The 18,239-nt window shown below is 38.5% G+C and overlaps 1 long non-coding RNA gene and 1 pseudogene across 1 annotated transcript in view; both read right to left on the bottom strand.

The window, feature by feature from the left end:
* The window catches only part of LOC110208724 (uncharacterized), a 91,474-nt gene extending 74,291 nt beyond the window's left edge, over positions 1 to 17,183 (bottom strand). Inside the window, exon 1 of the long non-coding RNA XR_002324613.2 lies at positions 17,056 to 17,183. This is a non-coding gene — a long non-coding RNA (uncharacterized LOC110208724). The remainder of the gene's footprint in view (positions 1 to 17,055) is intronic.
* Positions 462 to 1,003, bottom strand: LOC144455413 (succinate dehydrogenase [ubiquinone] cytochrome b small subunit, mitochondrial pseudogene; annotated as a pseudogene).
* Positions 17,184 to 18,239: the final 1,056 nt, after the last annotated feature.

Genomic DNA, 18,239 nt, shown 5'->3' with positions numbered 1-18,239 from the left:
AATAGGTCAGATTCTCCAGCTAGGCAATTTCCTAACATCCAGGCAGATTATTTTCTTGAAAATTTTTTATTATATGAATTAACAAAATGTCTTATTTTGCCCAGTATTCCCAAGAACAAGAAACATTTTAAGAGGGACAAGGCTGCTTGAACAAATCTAGTCACAACAGGATGATGAATAACTGAATTCTTAAGAGATCAGTAAATTGAAATGTGGCAGCTTACAAGAGTAAAGCAAGATATAAACCTAGTGAGATCCTGAGACAGCTTAGTGACTCTCAGAACTTGGAATACAAACTAATCTCAATTTCCTTAATCTAATCCTTCTTGGATTACATTCCTCATAGAGACCAATTGTTGACTGGAGAACAGGTGAGGTCTCATCAGTGGAGTTCATTGTTACTTTCCTCTCATTTTCATTGGTTAATAATGTGATAGAGCAGAGGCAATGAGTGTACAGTCATTTCTTTTTCCAGGAATGTCAGAGGCTCCACAGCATGGCAACACCTTTGCAGATGCCCACATCATGATAGTTGAAATAGCAGAGTCCTGCAAAGGTCATGGCTGAGAGCATCAAGAGACTTGCCTTGGCTCCTTTCACCAACTTGTCTTTATGAACATAGTCAGTAATAACCTTTCCAAGACCCCAGTGACTATGGAGGGTAAGGACTGAAGCCAGTGAGCAGTCCACCACAGAGCTTGGGTACAGATAGGCAGCAAGACACTGATGGCTATCTCCCTAGCCCAGTGCAGAGATGCAGCCTTAGAGTTAGAGCTGTGCCTGGCAGGTAGGTGGATGTGCCTTCCTCCAAGAGGGTGGTGGGGTGGGGCAAGGCAGGCTGGTCTGGCAGAGATGCTGAGACAAAGGCAGGTCTGACCATGTAGGTCCCCAGGAGCAGAGCTCAACTCCCCTGGGTGCAGCTTAGAAGGTTTAGGTGCCCTAGCCAGCAGCTATGTCTGCCTGAAGCACTCCCAAGCAGATTTCCCCCCCCCCCCCGGCCCATGGCATATTTACAGTTGCTGCTATAGGGACCTGATAGATATTAGGTGACAACTGTCCTGGGGGCCCAATCCCTGGCTCAGAAAGGGTAGAATGGAAAGCGTTTAAGTGATAAGAGTAGATATGTCTGTGTTGGAAGTAAGCCTCATAATCGACTATTACAGAAAGGGTAATTTATTACCCATTTCCCCAAACTCTGATCACATACCCCTTGGGGTCAAGTCATGGCACTCCACTTAGGAGATCATAGGCCTGATTTTCAGAAGGAAGACTTGGTTTCTAGAATTGGTTCTAGCAACATTACCTTGGACAAACTAGATGTGTGACCTTGGACAAGTATCTTGACCTCTTTGTCCCTTCATTACCTTATCTGCAAAACTAGGGGATAGAAGTCGATGAGCTCTAAGATCTCTTCTCACTCTCAAATTACATACTTTTTTGAGTACATTTTTCTTGGATGACTTAGGGAATTTTAATATTGAGGTGGCTGAAGCAGTAAGTGCATGTAAGGGCCTTTGTGGGAGAGAAAAGGTTGCTTTTGCTGTGCTCCTTTAGGAATAATGTCCATTGGCACCTTTATTTCCATTCAGAAACACTTTGTTACATTCTATTCTCTTTTTATATTTATCTTTTGTGAAGTAAGGAGATCACAATAATTCTCATTTAAGGTTTTAGTTTCACTTGGAATAATTAATTATTTAAGAAACTCAATAGGTGGAAGTCTACCTGTACAATTAATACCATTTATTTATTTTAGAGTTTTAGGTCAAGTGACAAGAGCCATGGAAATGTGTATAGTGTCCTCTACTAGTAAAGAAAACATTATTGTCATGGAGGCAAGGAGTTTCAAATTCTCTGCTCCTGTATAGTCATGTATGAACCTGACTGTGACACCTCAGTATTTTAATTCTTTCTTTGGGACTTTTTGCAGTACTTTTTCTTTGACCTGGAAACTCTGGATTTTGGTTATGATGTTTCTGGGAGCTTTCATTTTTGAGCTTCTTTCAAGAGGTGACCAGTGGACTCTTCCTATTTCTTTCTCTTTTTTTGGTGAGGCGATCAGGATTAAGTGACTTGCCCAAGGTCACACAGCTATTAAGGGATTCTTCCTATTTCTACTTTGCCCTCTAGTTCCAAGAGATCTGGGCAATTTTAAGATTTCTTCAAATAGGGTGTTTAGGCTCTTTTTTTTGGTCATAGAATTCAGACAGTCCGATGATTCTTAAATTTTTCTTCTTTGCTATGTTTTTTAGGTTCCATGGCTTTTGCTGTGAGATCCTTACTATTTTTTTCTATATTTTCCAATCTTTTGACTTTGTTTTAATATTTCTTGTTGCCTCATGGAGTCATTGGCTTCTATTAGCTTCATTATAATTTTCAGGGAGTTTTTTTTGCTTGGGCAGGGTTTTGTACCTCTTGTGTCAAGCTGTTAGTTCACTTTTGAATTCTTTTTTTTTTACCATAGCTGTTATTCTTTTCTATTTTTTTCCTCAAGCACTCTTATTTCCTTTATAAACACTTTTAGAATTTAACTCTTGCTTCATCTCCTTTAGGAATCCTAGTTGACTTTGTGCTTAAGCTGTATTTTATTCTGAGGCATTCCTTGTATATGATTTGGAATCATTCTTTACTTCTGTGTATGTCTTGAGCTACTCTGTCACCATAATAGTGCTTTATGATGGGATTCTTTTGTTTGTTTTTCCTCATTCTTCCAGCCTTCTTCCTAACTTCAGATTTAATATTTAGGCTGGGCTCTGTGGCACTTACAGAGGGAAAGTCTAGGCTGAATCTATTGCTGTTTTCTTAAGATCTTGAGTATTGTGTTAATCCAGCATTTCAGGAACAGGCTGGGGACTTGCAAGCTTTCATTGCTCCCAAAGTGGTCTGATCCAAGAGCAAAGTCTGACTGCTGTTCCCATGGTCTGAGCTCTGCCAAGTTCCTGACCTGGGTTTGGGTCAGTGCAAGAATAGACTGCTGTTGGACTCTGATCCTATCAGCCAGTTAGAAAGCTCATTTAACTCAGAGTGGCAAAATTGTAGGTTCCCCTTTGGCCTGGAATTCCTGTCCTGGTTATTCCTCTGCAGGCTGGGCTATATACTAGAAATGACAATTTGCTGGGATCTAAGCCACGTTGCTGTTGTTGCTTGCTTCTAAATTTCCTCCTTTCTTGGTACAGCATCCAGGGCTTCCCTACCTATTAATGCCATGTGCAGGTCCTTTTCTCAGGCCATTTTGGATCTGTGACCCAGTGGGTGAAAAAGCCACCAAAAGAAGAATTTGGGAGTGCCCTGATGTGGGTCTATGACTGCCTCTTCCCTCAGTTGTCAAAGACCTCCCTGTCTGTCTCCTAGGCTGAGCTGAACTGTAACTTTTTCTGGATTTCCCAGTCAAGATTCAATTTGGTGAATTTTTTAGGTCTGTTTGGAGGGGTTTTGTGGAGAGGAGCTCCTTGTACTTTTTATCATTACAACATCTTGGATCTTCCTTTCTCTATTACTGTCTTTTCTTCCTTCCTTCCTTCCTTCCTTCCTTCCTTCCTTCCTTCCTTCCTTCCTTCCTTCCTTCCTTCCTTCCTTCCTTCCTTCCTTCCTTCCTTCCTTCTTTCCCTTCTTTCTTTCCTTTCTTTTTTGAGGCAATCAGGGTTAAGTGATTTGCACAGGGTCACATAGTGTCTGAGATTAGATTTGAACTCAGGTCCTCCTACAGGGCTAGTGCTGTATCCACTGCACCATCTAGCTGCCCACTTTATTACTTTCTATCTATGTGACCTTGAGTAAGTCTTCACTTCTTTTAAAATAGGTTTCCTCATATGCAAAAGAGGAAGTTGAGCTAAACCCTCTCTCTAAGATCCCTTTCAGCTCTAAGTCCTAGGATTCTGTGAAACATGCAGTTAGGTTGCAAATCATAGAAAATTTGTCCACAAAAGGAACCAGTCAGCTCAGATTTGTAAGAAGGCATTAATGACCTTCACTAAGAAGGGAATGTGAGAAAATAGTCATATAAAAAAAGTAGAAATTTGTGTTTCTTTTTAAAAAGAACAAAAAAACTGGCTTAGGATAATTGCTTCTCTCTTTTCAAAGGCTAATTAAACTATAAAACATAATCATAGTATCATTTCAACAGACCTTGATTGAATTTTAAAATGTTTTCATGTGTCTGAAATATGGTTTATTAAAAGCTAGGTGTCAGTTAATCAGAGATATTTTTAGTTAATTATGGTGGTGGATAATGGAATAGATTCTGAATAAAAATCTTACATAAATGGATTTTCTGAAGTAGGATTGACTATCATTGACAAAAGGGTATCTACCAGCTGCATACATGCAGCAGGTCTAGATCGTATTTTGAGCACTTAAAAATTCTTAACAAGTTGCAAATAAAGGGAAACATTTGCTATATTTTTCTTTGAGGAAAAAATCATGTGGCTTAATTCAGTTCAGTTTTTGCATGCAAATCCAACCATACTTTATTATAGTTAGTTTCTAGAGGAAAGACTTTTTGGCCAGCATTGGACTGAAAGTCAGAAGCACAAATCTAAGATTGGCTATTTCCTCCCTATGTGACCGTTGGGGCCCATTATTTTCATGTAAGCCATTAATTCTCTGGGTCTCAGCTCATTTGTCTCTAAAATGAAGGGGTCAGAATAGTTCTGTCTCAGTTCCAAATCCTAAGATACAAGGGATCTCCTTAGTAGGGAAAGTAAAAAGATGATATGCAAATGAATCTGGTCGACATTCAATAATACTATAGGTAATGGGGATCGTAGATTTAGAGATGAGAGTGACCTTAAAGATGATCTTGCTCAACTTCATAATTTTACAGTTGAGGTAACTCAGGCCTAAGAGAGGTTAAATGACTTGTCAAAAGTCAGCAGTCAATAAGCATTTTAATATTAATATCTAATTATGTGCCAGGCACTATGCTTAGTGCTGGGGATACAAAGAAAAGCAAAAGACAGTCCCTGCCCTCAAGGCTCTTCCAATCTGATGGGAGAGACAACATACAAACAACTATGTACAAATAAGCTATATACAGGATAAATAGGAAATAATTAACAGAGGGAAGGTACAGAATTAAGAGGCATTGGGAAAAGTCACACAGATATTAAGTGAAAGAAGTGAGCCATTGAAAGTATTTTTGTTTGTTTCTTTGTTTCTAAGCAAAGGAGTAACATCACCAGGGCTGTCCTTTAAGAAGACTAATCTGGCTGTTGTGTGCAGGATGGATCAGAGCAGAAAGAGACAGGATGAATGTAGACCAGTTAGGAAACTGCTGAAATAGTTCAGGGAAGAGGAATTGAGGGCTGGGATTAGGGCAATGGATGAAAAAGAGAGGACAGAGGCAGCACATGCCAAGACTGGACACCTAAATGTTTGTGGATAGGGAGGAAGGAGGAAAAACTGAAGTGACGTTAAGATTTCAAATGTTGGGAAAGATGGGAATAGTGATATCATTGACTAATGTGTCAGTTCTTTATCTGTAAAATGGCCATCATAATACCTCCATTCCCAACCTTGTCAGGTTGTAGGATACAATATGTCAACATCTGAAAAATGACAAGACAGGTTATTGTTCTTATGATCAGGGATGCTCCAAGTAAGCTTATGAAGTAGGTGAATGTGGTCTTTTGTTTCTTCCTCCTTGCCATAACCCAAGAAACTTTTTATTCCTTTGAACTTGCTCTCAACTAGCTATCAACTAATCTTGGACATCTTAAAGCTGATTTGAGGTCTTATTCCTTCATTTATACAATTGTTTGCTAACCTTCATTATGGGTTTAAGGTGAGAGAGGCAGAGTCTCAGAATCTCAGAATGAGAAGTGAACTCAGTAGCCATTTAGCACATCCTGAAAATGGAATCTTTTTACAGCATATTGACAAGTGGTTATCCAACCTTTGCTTGAAGATGTCCAGAGAGGTGAAACCTACTATGTCCAGTTGTCAGTCCATTCAACTTTTGGTTAGCATTAATTTGGGGTTTTTTTATTATTAAATAATAATAGGGCAGCTCGGTAGGGAAGTGGATAGAAAGCCAGGTCTGGAGTAAGGAAGACTCATCTTCTTGAGTTGAAATCTGGCCTTAGACATTTATTAGCTCTGTGACCCTGGGCAAGTCACTTAATGTTCTTTGCCTCAGTTTGCTCATCTGTGAAATAAGCTGGAGAAGGAAATGGCAAATCATTCCAGCATCTCTGCCACGAAAACCCCAAATGGGGTCACAAAGAGTTGGAAACAATTGAAAATTTATTATATTTTGGGACAGCTAGGTGGTGCAGTGAATAGAGTATTGGGCCTGGAGTGAGGAAAACTCATCTCCCTGATTTCAAATCTAGCCTCAGACAATTACTGTGTGACTCTGGGCAAGTCACTTAACCCTATTTGCCTCCCTTTCCTCAATTGTCAAATGAGCTGCAGAAGGAAATGGTAAACCACTCCAGTATCTCTGCCAAGAAAACTGCAAATGAGATCACAAAGAGTCAGATGCAACTGAAAAACAACTGAACAGCAACAAATTATTATGTAGAAATGCTGCTAATACTTGAAAGTTTATTTTATAGCCTGCAACTATGCTGAAGCTATTGCTTCAATTAGTATCTTTGCTGATTCTGTAGAATTTTCCAAGTATACCATCACATCATCAGCAAGTAGAGACAGTTTTACCTCTTCTTTACCTATATTTGCGTCTTTAGTTTATTTCTCTTGTGTATCCCCATTGCATATTATATTGCATCTGCCTTTTATCCTCCCTCTGTTGTATAAAGTCAACCCAAATGAAGGTCTACTAAAGACATACAATACTTTGGACAAACTTTTTCCAAGATATTCTCAGGATGAATTCCAATTGTGTCCTCCCTTCCCTTAAATACTTGAATATTGTCTTTCTTTGTAAGTGATAGTAGGATACCAGAACTACTACAACTTTAGAGATTGATATTTCTCGTGATTAAGTCTTTGGGAAATATTAGAATTTTAGGAAAGCTCAAAACAAAGGGAATAAGGACAGAAAGAGAGAAAAGACAAAAGAGTCCATTTTCATAAATTCTCAGGATTACAGGCCTGGTTCTTTTCTGTTTGACTAGTGTTTACCAGTAGGAAAACACTATATTCTAACATAGGCCCTTCAATTTCCATCATTCAACCCCTAGACTCTTCATTGTTTGCTTACCCTTACTCTAAAGAATTGGCATCCTTGTTTCCCCGCAAAGGAACTCAATTTTGTAAGCATGTGCTTACTAAGCCAAAGTAAGGTTGAGAAATTAAACTCTGTTTTATATACTAAGCCAAGTGGGTACTTGAGTTGTCTCTGACCTTTAAATTAATCCCAACTCAGTTTCTCTGCCCCTAAATCCATGATTCTGAACCTGGATTTTTTGGAGTCTTCTTTAAGAAAAGCCTCATTTCCTGGACTGAAACAGGAAGAAGGCCTGGAAACAACTTGGAGCAACTCCATAGCTCTCCTAAATCATGACTGATTCATTGTTTAAGAAAAAAACAAATGGGTAGCTATAGATATGAGGACTGAAGAAATGAACTCTTAGTCTGGATAAGATAGGGAGAAAGAGCTAAAAAGTACTTTAGTAAGAGAGTGGAAAAAACCATAATTTGAGAGATCTGTTGTTACCAGAAGTCTTTCTTGTGCTATAATGAGTCAAATCATAGAATCTTAGCAATTTAGATTGCTTCTAAGAGATGAGAGATCATAACCCAATTGATTTGACTTAAAGGTGAAGAAAGAGAAGACTAAAGAAATGAAATAACTTGCTAAGTCACAAGAGCTAATGATAGATCTAGAATTAGTACTTAAGTCTCTAGATACTCTAGACATTTGAAAGAGACAGCCCTTATAAGTCTGGTGCATTGTAACTTCATCAGGGCATATGGAAAGTGCCCTATCATCCACCCAATCAGAAAACTGTCAGGCAGAAATACTTGGCAAGCAGAGTCCTCTGGTAGTGGGGTTCCTGTTTTTTGTTTTGTTGATTAGCAAATAGCTTGGTTTTCCTCAGCACCAACTACTGCTTTAAATATAACTTTCATTCAGCCAGATTTTCACAACCAAAAAGCCTTATTGGTCAAACGACCCACATGGAGGCAAGTATGAAAAGAAAGAAAAAGATATAAACTACAATACCGTCAAGCGATAGAAAAACCTTTCTAAGCACCTTAGCCAGTACAATCAAAGATCACAAGACAGGAACAAACTGCTATACGACATTCATAAATCATTTTCAAAACCAGAATGGGTGTTCTGAAACTTCCATGGGCCGCACAAGGCGAGATCACTTAATCAGATAGTAGGAGGCCTGGACTGATGATTTTAATAGCTATGTAATCTTGGGCAAATTATACAACTTTTTTGAGCCTCAGTTCCTTTATCAACAAAGTGAAGGGGTTATTTCTAAAGTTCCTTCCAGAGCAATGATTTGATTCTCTTTTAAATGCTGATATTTCTGATGCTGACAGAATGAAGGCCAAATGTTAATAACTTTATTTTTATTTTATAGGAGGAGGTTGGATGAGAGGGTGCTGAGGTCCCTTCTCATTCCAGATTTATGATACTGTTGTATAATCCTATAATTGAACGTTACCAAGTCATCCCTTGCATTTCCAAAATTCTGTGCCTAAATCAGATATGCATCTATTTCAAGACCTTAACAATTCTCACTTAACTACTTTAAAATCTCCTGTACAGCTTCCTTTCTCTATTTTCTCCCTTCTTGAACCTATCCTTCATATAAGTAGAAAAATAATCTTCAAAGGGATTCCTTTGCTCCAGTACCTTCAGTGGTTCTGTATTGCCTCTAGGATCAAATATCAATTCCTTTGTCCAGCAATTAAGACCCTCCACAATCTTTCTCTAACCTCTATTCCTGCACCCTAGATTCTAGCCAGATCGGACTATTGCTAGCCTTTGAAATTGGCATTCCACCTCCCATCTCTGTTCATTCTTACAAGCCCCAAAATTTCTCACTGGGCTTAGATAATTGTTTATTACTCTAGGCAGGGGATACTGTTTCTCAACTGTTTCTACTCAGTGAGCTAAATTTAAATGCTGGGCTTGTGAGTAGTATTTTACAAAGATTTGGATTGTTTGGTCATTCTGACTCTGTGACCCCATGGACAATGCACGCCATTCCAGTGTTATATCTTTCAGCATTTTAATACTGTCCATGGGTTTTCTTAATAAAGATTCTTGAGTGATTTGCCATTTTTCCTTCTCAAGTGGATCACCTCTGTCAGAACTCTTTACCATGACCAGTTCATTTTGGGTAACCCTGCATGGCATAGCTCATAGTTTCATTGAGCTACACGAGCCCCTCTATTATGACAAGGCAATAATCCGGGAGGGGCTTACAAAGGTAACAGTAAGTCATCATTTAGTCATTTCCAACTCTCTGTGACTCTATTTGGGGTTTTCTTGGCAAAGATACTGGAGCGGTTTGCCTTTTCTTCTCCAGCTCATTTTATAGAGGCAAACAGGGTTAAATGACTTGCCCAGGGTCACACAGCTAAGTGTCTAAAGCTGGATTTTAATTCAAGAAGGTGAGTCTTCCAGACTTCAGTCCTGGTGCTTCATCTACTGCTCCCCTTAGCTGCCCTTACTATCTCTAATTGAAAACAAGTCTAAGCAGAGCCCAAGCTCAGCAAAAATAGGGAGGAGGGAAATTGTGTTTTCAGCACAGCAATGGAAAGAGGGTTGGAGTTATTCGAGTCTGAAAAAGTGAGGTTAAAGTCTTAGCTCTATCACTGCCAAATTACATGACCTTAATTAAGCAAGTAACTTCTCTAAAGCTATATTGCTTTATCTTAAAGAAGAAGAATAATACTTGTATAACCTGCTACACAGGGTTGTATTTGGTCCACTAAATCAGATAACTTTTGTTTACTCAAAATTATAAAAACGTGTTATTGTTTTATCATTCACTTTTCCCCTCCTTTCAGTGTCTCCTCCCCTAGAACCTGGTGCTTTCATCTTTCCCCAAGTTCTTTTTAGCATAAATGTCTACTATTCAGTTAAATCATTAGACAATTAATCTTGCACTGCCTTGTTTTTATCATATCTGTTGTTGTATTGAACTGTTATTTCAATCTTTTATTTGTTCAGTTTTTAGAGATCGTAAAGAGCACTGGCTTTAGGAGACAGAAGATCTGGTTTTTTTGGTCCTATTTCTTTTGAGCTGTGTGAAAGTTCCCTAACCTCTGTGAGCCTCATTTTCCCCATCTAGAGATGGAGGAAGTTGGAGTAGATAAATTCTAAGATCTCATCCGTTCTTGACCTTCTCTGATTCTGTGATTACACCTTGGCACCCCCACTAGGCGGCAAACTTGAAAGAAATGGATTCATTCTTCTTTATGTCCTGTGCAGCCTTAGCAACCTGGGCTTGCACAAAGTAGATTTATTCATTTGATTTGCCTGGGCCCCTCTTGACCTAGAATAAAATGAAATTTTAAACTAACACCCACTGAGGTACTTGTAATGTAGAATCATTTCTTTTGAGTGTGGTTACATTCAAAAGAACAACTAGAAGATGCCATCAAGGACAAAGAAAACCTAGAAAGTCTAGAGTAAGACAGCCAGGATAGGGAACACTTTCAAAATCAAACCACATGAGGTTTTACTGAAGGAGGTCATCAGCCTAAAGAAGAGAAGTTTTAGGTGGTACATGATAGCTCTCTTTAAATATTTGATGGGCTCTCCTTTGGAAGAGAGGTTAGACTTATTTCCTCCCTTTGGCCCAGAAGGCAAAACTAGAAGCGAAAGTAGAAGTCTCAAAAGGGTCAATTTAAGCACTATACTTGGGGGCCATTTTAAACGGTGGAATTACCAAGAAAAAGTACAAAAATGTAAAAGAAAATGTGGCGCTTCATAAATGGCAAAAAAAAGGACATTTATTTACAGTATGAGATCTATAACAAGAAGGCAGAGAGTTGCTTTGTTTGACCTCAGCTGGGAAGGGAACTTGTCTGGTAGGAGACTCAAATTTTTCACTGCTCTTTGTATGAAGTGGCTTGTTGATTTTGGGGTTACAAATAAATTTTAGTGAGTAGGTGAATTTGCAAATCTGGAATCTGCAAATAATGAGGATCTACTGGGTACACACAGACACATACACATATATGCACACAATACATATATACAGATATGCATGTAAGTGCATATGCTTACGTGTGTGAATTATATGCATATACACACAGCATAGTATATGTGTATATATATACATGTATGTATACAACACTGCTACTACACTGTAGTATATATGAACTTTTAAAGGATACTTTATGGCAAAGTAAATAATAACATATGTACGTATTTGTACATATGATTGTATCTATTTTATATGTAGGTATATAGCATATATATAATGTATATGTATAAAATGTATATATATGTCTGTATACATACCCATCTGTATGTGTCGGATGGTAGAACCAGATCTCACAATAACAAGTTAATATATACCACTGAATTCTTAATTCCTTCCTAAAAGTTTCTTTGCTATTGTGCTAACTGGGCCTTTGGATGATAAGAAGTCACTCAGTGGTTGGGATGATCCTGTTGGTTTTCATCTCTAAGCAGAGTAATTAAGTTGTGACAGCTGCCTGTCCAGTTTAGGATTTTTTAAAAATTTATTTTATTTTCAATTAAGAATGTCTCTTAGCAGAAGTACTGTTAAGTACTTGTAGTCTCTCGGTATCCCTAGCTTCCCTCAAGGCTTAAACCAAATTCCATCTACTCTGAACCACCTTATTGTCACTTGTTTCCCACCCCCATCCAAATGACTTTGTACACATTTTATTTTTATTTACCTATATATATTCCTCCACCCCCAATGTGCAAAGTCTTGAAGGGCAAGGAGTGTTTCTTTGTCATTGTATCACCCAACTACCTAGCACAGCATCTGGAACATGGTAGGTGCATACTAAATACTTATTTAATGGACAAATATCATATGATTCTGCTTTAGAAAGACAATTTCTTTAAATCAAAGAAGAAGCCCTCTCCATTCCTGAGATATGGTTAGACTGAGGGCTTGTTTCTTGGTACTCTGCAAACTATGTTACTAATAAATAAAGCCAGAAAAGTCTTTGCTGCCTGGCATCTGAGAGCTGGTCTGGAGTTATGCCTCCCTACCATTCTAAGGGCCCCTAAACACACCACATTTCATATGTGAGACCTCTTGTTTGCTATTACAGATTTAGTACTGTCTAAAAAGAATTTTTTGGGTGCCATTCAACCAGAATTCAATGTACTATAGTTATTTGGTGCATTATGAACTCTCTGAAGGCAGAAACTATCATTTCACCTTTATATCTCCAGCACTCAGCCTAGAGTCTTAAATATCATGGGTGCTTAATAAATATTTGATAAATTGAACTGAATTGAATATGTCATCTCCCCAACCAAAGGATGAGCTCTAGGAGGTCTCGAATGATGTTTTATGCTTCCTTGTATCATTTCCCATGTATACTCAAAACATACTAAATCAATTTTTTATTGTGAGGATTTTTTATGCAGCCAGTTTATAAATGTAGAAAGTTCTGCTGAGTGTAAAGATGTGATTTGAGGATGGTGACCTAGACTGTGAGGGGTCTCTCTCTAGTCTATGCCATAAGAGAACTGGTTAAAGAAATTGAAACTATTTAGCTTGAAGAAGAGAAGATGGTGGGGGGATGGTTGTCACTAAGTATGTGAAAAGCTGTTCTGAGGGAGAGGGATTGGATTGTTCTGCCTGGCCCCACAGAAGCAATGGGAAGATGATGATGTCCAGAAGAAAAAAAGTTAGGCTCCATGTAGGGAAACATTTGTTAACAATACAAGCCACACAAAAATGGAATGAACTTTTTCAGGAAGTAAAGAGTTTCTCCTCTTTGAAGAACTTTTAAGAAGAGGCTGAATGATGACCGCTTGAGTCTTATACCTGGATTCTTGTTTAGGTTATGCTAGCTGGCCTCTGAAGTTGTTTCTGACTCTGAGGGAGAAAGCCTTTAGGGTTAGCCAGATCAACTTCAAATGACTGAATTACAAGTAAATCAATTAAGTCAAATATTCTGTGCCTACAAAGCACAAAGTGAAGATCAACTTTGGCAATGTCCTCATTAATCTAGTCACCCCAGCTAGGATCCAAAGAGAAAGGAATATTTGGACAGAATTGCCTAGCTTGGGTAGTTACATTGATCAAAATGACTGGAGAAATACTGAAACTCTATTCAAATTTGAGCTGTGAAGACACAATTATAGACTGAAAAGTCAAGTCAACAGATGTTTATTAAATACCTACTAAGTCCCAGGCACTGTGTTAAGCACTGAGAATACAGAGAAAGTCAGAAATCAGCCCCTGATATCAAAGAGCTCACATCTAATGATGGAGACAATGGACAATGTATAAGCAAGATGTATACCAGATTAAATGGAGATGAGCTCAGAAAGAAGGTGCTAGTATTAAGAATGACTGGGAAAAGTTTCTTGGGACTTTAATTGAGACTTGAAGGAAGCTGGGGAAGTCAAGAAGGTGGGGATAAAGAGGGAGATAGTTCTAGGTATAAGGACATGCAATGAAAATGCTCAGTCAGGAGATGGAATGTCATGTGTGAGGAAAAGTAAGGAGGTGGGTATATGTGGATAGCAGTAAAGTGAAAGAATCCTGGGAAGAGGTCTGGTTGTGAAGGGTTTTAAAAGCCCAACAGAGGATTCTACATTTGGTCCTGAAGATAATAGAGATTTACCTGAGTTTATTAAGTTGAATTGCATTTATTTAATTCATAGGGTTAGACCTGTGCTTTAGGAAGATCAATTTGACAGTTGAGTAGAGGATATACTTGAGTGGGGAAAGACTTGAGGTAGGGAAATCAACCATCAAATTATTATAATAGTCCAGGAATGAAATGATGAGGGCTCTCACCAGGATGATGGTAATATCATAGGAAAGGAGTGGGTATATATGACAGAAACAACAAGACTTGGCAACTGAGAGGGTGGTGAGAGTAAGGAATTGAGGATGACCCAAAGGTTGTGAGCTTAGATGGTTAAGAACTTGGTGGTACCCTTGACAGTAACAGGGAAGTTAGGAAGAGGGAAGGGTTTGGGGAGAAAGATAATTAATTTGGTTTTGAAAATGTTTCGTTTAAGATGTCTATGAGACATATAGTTTGAGATGTCCAATAGGCAATTAGAGATGTGAGACTAAAGATAAGGAGAGGGGTTAGGGCTGGAAAAATAGATCTGAGGATCATCTGAGTGGAGATGATAATTGAATCTATGGGACTTGATTAAAAAATGGCAATAAACCAAAAAACCAACAATATTCTTATAAATTATAGATTAAAAGCTGAAAGGACAAGCAAGTCTAACTCCCTTATTTTATAGTTATCAAAAATGAGGCTGAGAGTGGTTAAATGACTTGCTCAGGATCACAAAGTAGCTGAGGAAGGATTTGATCTCCCATCTTTCTGACTCCAAGTTCTGACTCTAGCACTCTGCTTGCTGTCCAATGGAGGAAGGGCATTAACTGCTGGGAAAATCAGGAAAAGCTTCGTGTAGAAGGTGGCACCTGATTCGAATCTTTAGAGAACTAAAGGATTCTATGAGATAGGAGGTGAGGGAAGAGAGAGCATTCCAGACATGGGGGATGGTCAGAGCAAAGACACAGAAACAAAAGATGGAGTGCCATGTGTGAGAAACAGCAAGAAGACAAGTCTGGGTAGATCACAGAGTGAATAGAGTAGAGGAAGGGGAGATCATCTCTCTAAGCCATTGCTTCCTCATCTGTAAAATGAGTGTATTGGTCTAGACCAGGAGTTCAAGGCAAGCCAGAAAATATCTTCACATTTCTTGTGTCATAGACTCCAGGGGCCGCTAGGGGGTGCAGTGGATAGAGCACTAGGTCTGGTGTCTGGAAGACTCATTTTCCTGAGTTCAAATCTGGTCTTAACAGCTGGAGAAGGAAATGGCAAACTACTTCAGATTCTTTGCAAGAAAAGCCCAAATGGGGTCACAAAGAGTTGGACACAACTGAACAAGTCATAGACCCCTTTGGCAATTTGATGAAATCTATGGACCCCCTATCAGAATAATATTTTAAAATGCATAAAATAAAATTACAAAGGATGCAAATTACACTGAAATACGGTTACCAAAATATTTTTTTTAATTGTGATATAGTAATATATGTGCTTCTTTATTAACATATTAAAGAACAAGACAATTTGTTCAGTCATTTCAGTTGTGTCTGACTCTTCATGACCCCATTAGGAGTTTTCTTGGCAAAGATACTGGAGTAGTTTGCCATTTCCTTCTCCAGATCATTTTACAGTTGAGGAAACTGAGGTAAACAGAATTAAGTGGCTTGCCCAGGGTTGGGCAAGCTACAGACAGCTAGTGAGTATCTGAGGCCAGATTTGAACTCAGGAAGATGAGTCTTCCTGATTCCAGGCCCAGATAGTCTATCCTCTATGCCATCTAGTTGCCCCAACAAGATAATACATTCAAGATACAAGCAAGTTAGAGTTAAATTTTATTTTAAAAATATTTGATACTATATTTATTGAAATGAAGTTAGGAAAATATTTTGGAATTTTTGTGTATATAATGTACTTCCTTATTAATACATAAATAACAAGACAACACATTTAAAATATAAGCAAATTAGAATTAAATTTATTTTTAAAGACATATCATTGGAAGATTGTTGCTGCTTATCTTGAATAAGAACATTAAACTGGGATGGTCTTTAGACAAGGAAACAGGACTGTTATGTTGAATTGATTTTCAAATGTAATGTAATATGAAAATATCTGCAATTTCTATTAATTAGAGTCATAGGCACTGCTAATACTACTCTAGTTTATTACCTACAGTCATAATTGAAGGAAATACTAAATCCCAGTTAGAAGTTAGTAAAAATAAAGATGTATTATCTTCCTATGCAAGTTCACAGACCCCAGGTTGGAAACCCTTGGGCTAGACATACTTAAATTAGCTTCTCACTCTGTATCTGTGATCCTAGAAAAAAAGGATATACTATTGTAACTGAATTCTACTAAAGCTTTTTTAGGTTAAATCATTTTTTATAAGTAACCATTAAAATTCACTCAGCCTACAGAGAAACACTTATTCTGTGATATAGGTGGAGTTAACTGTATTATTGATCATTATTGCAGCTACGGTTTAGACAAAGTTAATTAACGAGGCCCTGGGGAAATATATTTTATTATGTTCAATGAAGCAAATGATCTCTCATTTCATTTGAATTGCTTTCTTTAGATGTTACTTCACACATGCAGTTACTTCACACATGCAGTTACTTCACACCTGCAGTTAGTTGGTTTCTCCTGGAAGCTGTAACAAATTTAATTTAGCAGGGGAAGGGAAGGGAGTAAGCATTTATATAATGCCTACTTTGTGCTAGGCACTTTACAAATATAATCTCATTCGATTCTCACAACCCTGGGAGGTAGGTGCTATTCTGATTCCCATTTTACAGTTGTGGAAACTGAGACAAAGAGAGGTTAAGTGACTTGCCTAGGGTCATGCAGCTAACACGTGTCTGATGCTGGGCCACTCCCCTTCCCCAATTTGCACTTGTACGCTTCCCAGAGGGCAGACTGCTCCCTTTGAGTTTTAAAGGTAATCCTGTGATGGTATATTTTTAACACTAGCACCTGAGCCCTCCTTTGGTATGCTTTCCATCAATAATCACTCAGCAGACTTAGATTTATCAAAAGCATTTACAAAGATAGTATAGTAACAACAGTTGGCAGAAAACATTCCTCTCAAAAGTCTAGGCCATATTCTCTCACAAACACAAGCAGCATCCATGGGAAGAATGGGCTTAAATAGAATACAATGGTAGAGAGTCATGAATTTGGATACACATATGGCAACACAAAACTCAACTCCTGGCAGTAGAAAGCCTTTCTCCCTTTGTAGAATTGTCATGCAACTTCTTTAGAGGCGACCGCACTGACTGCTCAGTTGAGCATAGGAGATACCTATCTTCCCTTTCCCATCTTCACCACCCTCCTCAGTAGTTATCTTTCTGGATCCAGCAGTGTTACCTTTCCTCCTCCTTTGTGTCTCTCCACTCCCAAAAAGGATGCATGGTCTTCTCTTGGTCCAGTTTCTCTTGTAATGTGGTCCATGGGGCACAGGGAAAGAGTGTAAGAAGCCTTTGGGGCTCACTCCCCCCCCCCCCCCCCCCATGATGCCCTGAGGGGAAAAAAAGCTGTCTACTTCCTCAAAGTACTCCCAAGACGGAAACTCTCACTGCTAGGCTGGTCAAATGCAGACATTCCTCTATTTAAAGCCCCCGAGGCATAGTTAGCCTGTTTGGTTAGATAACCACACTTTCCTTGACCCGTTTAAAAAGATCAGTCCTTCCTAAAGGAATCCTAAAGATGTAAATGCATCTTGTTTACACTTTGAAACTTAATCATATATAAACTATATTGTCATGGGATTATAGGCAAATTCCTTAACATTTATTGTACACTTTGTGATTTTATTAATATGAAGTGGGAGACAAAACTCCTTTACACTCTTTCCCCAGCTGAACATTTGCTCTCTCTAGCAAATGAGCAGGAGCACTTTGGGCAAAATGCAAAGCCCCAAATTTTATCGTTTTCATTTCCAATATCTTTCCCAGTACATTGCACTAAAGCATCTTAGAAAATCCCATGTGGCATAGCTCACAAATGGTCTAAAATTTAACACTCTTTTTTTTTTGGCAGTTGGGGTTAAGTGACTTGCCCAGGGTCACACTGCTAGTAAGCGGCAAATGTTTGGTCTGAGGCTCGATTTGAACTCAGGTCCTCCTGACTTCAGGGCCAGTGCTCTATCCGCTGTGCCATCTAGCTGCCCCTAAAATTTAATATTCTTCAACACTTCCAAGTATAACTTAACCAGGAGTGTTCTGGCAAATGTTTAACAACTGGCACCCTGGGATGGGTGGTGTGGTGTGGTAGGAAAGTACCCACCACACACTTTTAAGTTTAACCTGCATTATTAACATTTTCTCCATTACTTTTTAAGGTCTAGACAATCGGCAAAACAATAAATCAAACTGATTTGTAGCATTTGCTGATTTCTGAGACATGTGTTTAATAAACAGCTCTTGTTAGGGGAGGGCAAGGGTTGAGCAGACTCCAGCATACCCTTCTAGGCACTAAACAAATACATACCATTTTACAAAGTTTTCATAGATGACTGCTTGCCTTGGTGTTTGCAAAGGCCTTCTCCAACA

The sequence above is a fragment of the Phascolarctos cinereus genome, unplaced genomic scaffold (assembly GCF_003287225.1).
Source record: "Phascolarctos cinereus isolate Bilbo 61053 unplaced genomic scaffold, phaCin_HiC Scaffold_2;HRSCAF=192, whole genome shotgun sequence".
Lineage (NCBI taxonomy): Eukaryota > Metazoa > Chordata > Mammalia > Diprotodontia > Phascolarctidae > Phascolarctos > Phascolarctos cinereus.
This window is presented reverse-complemented; position numbering and strand designations above follow the sequence as displayed.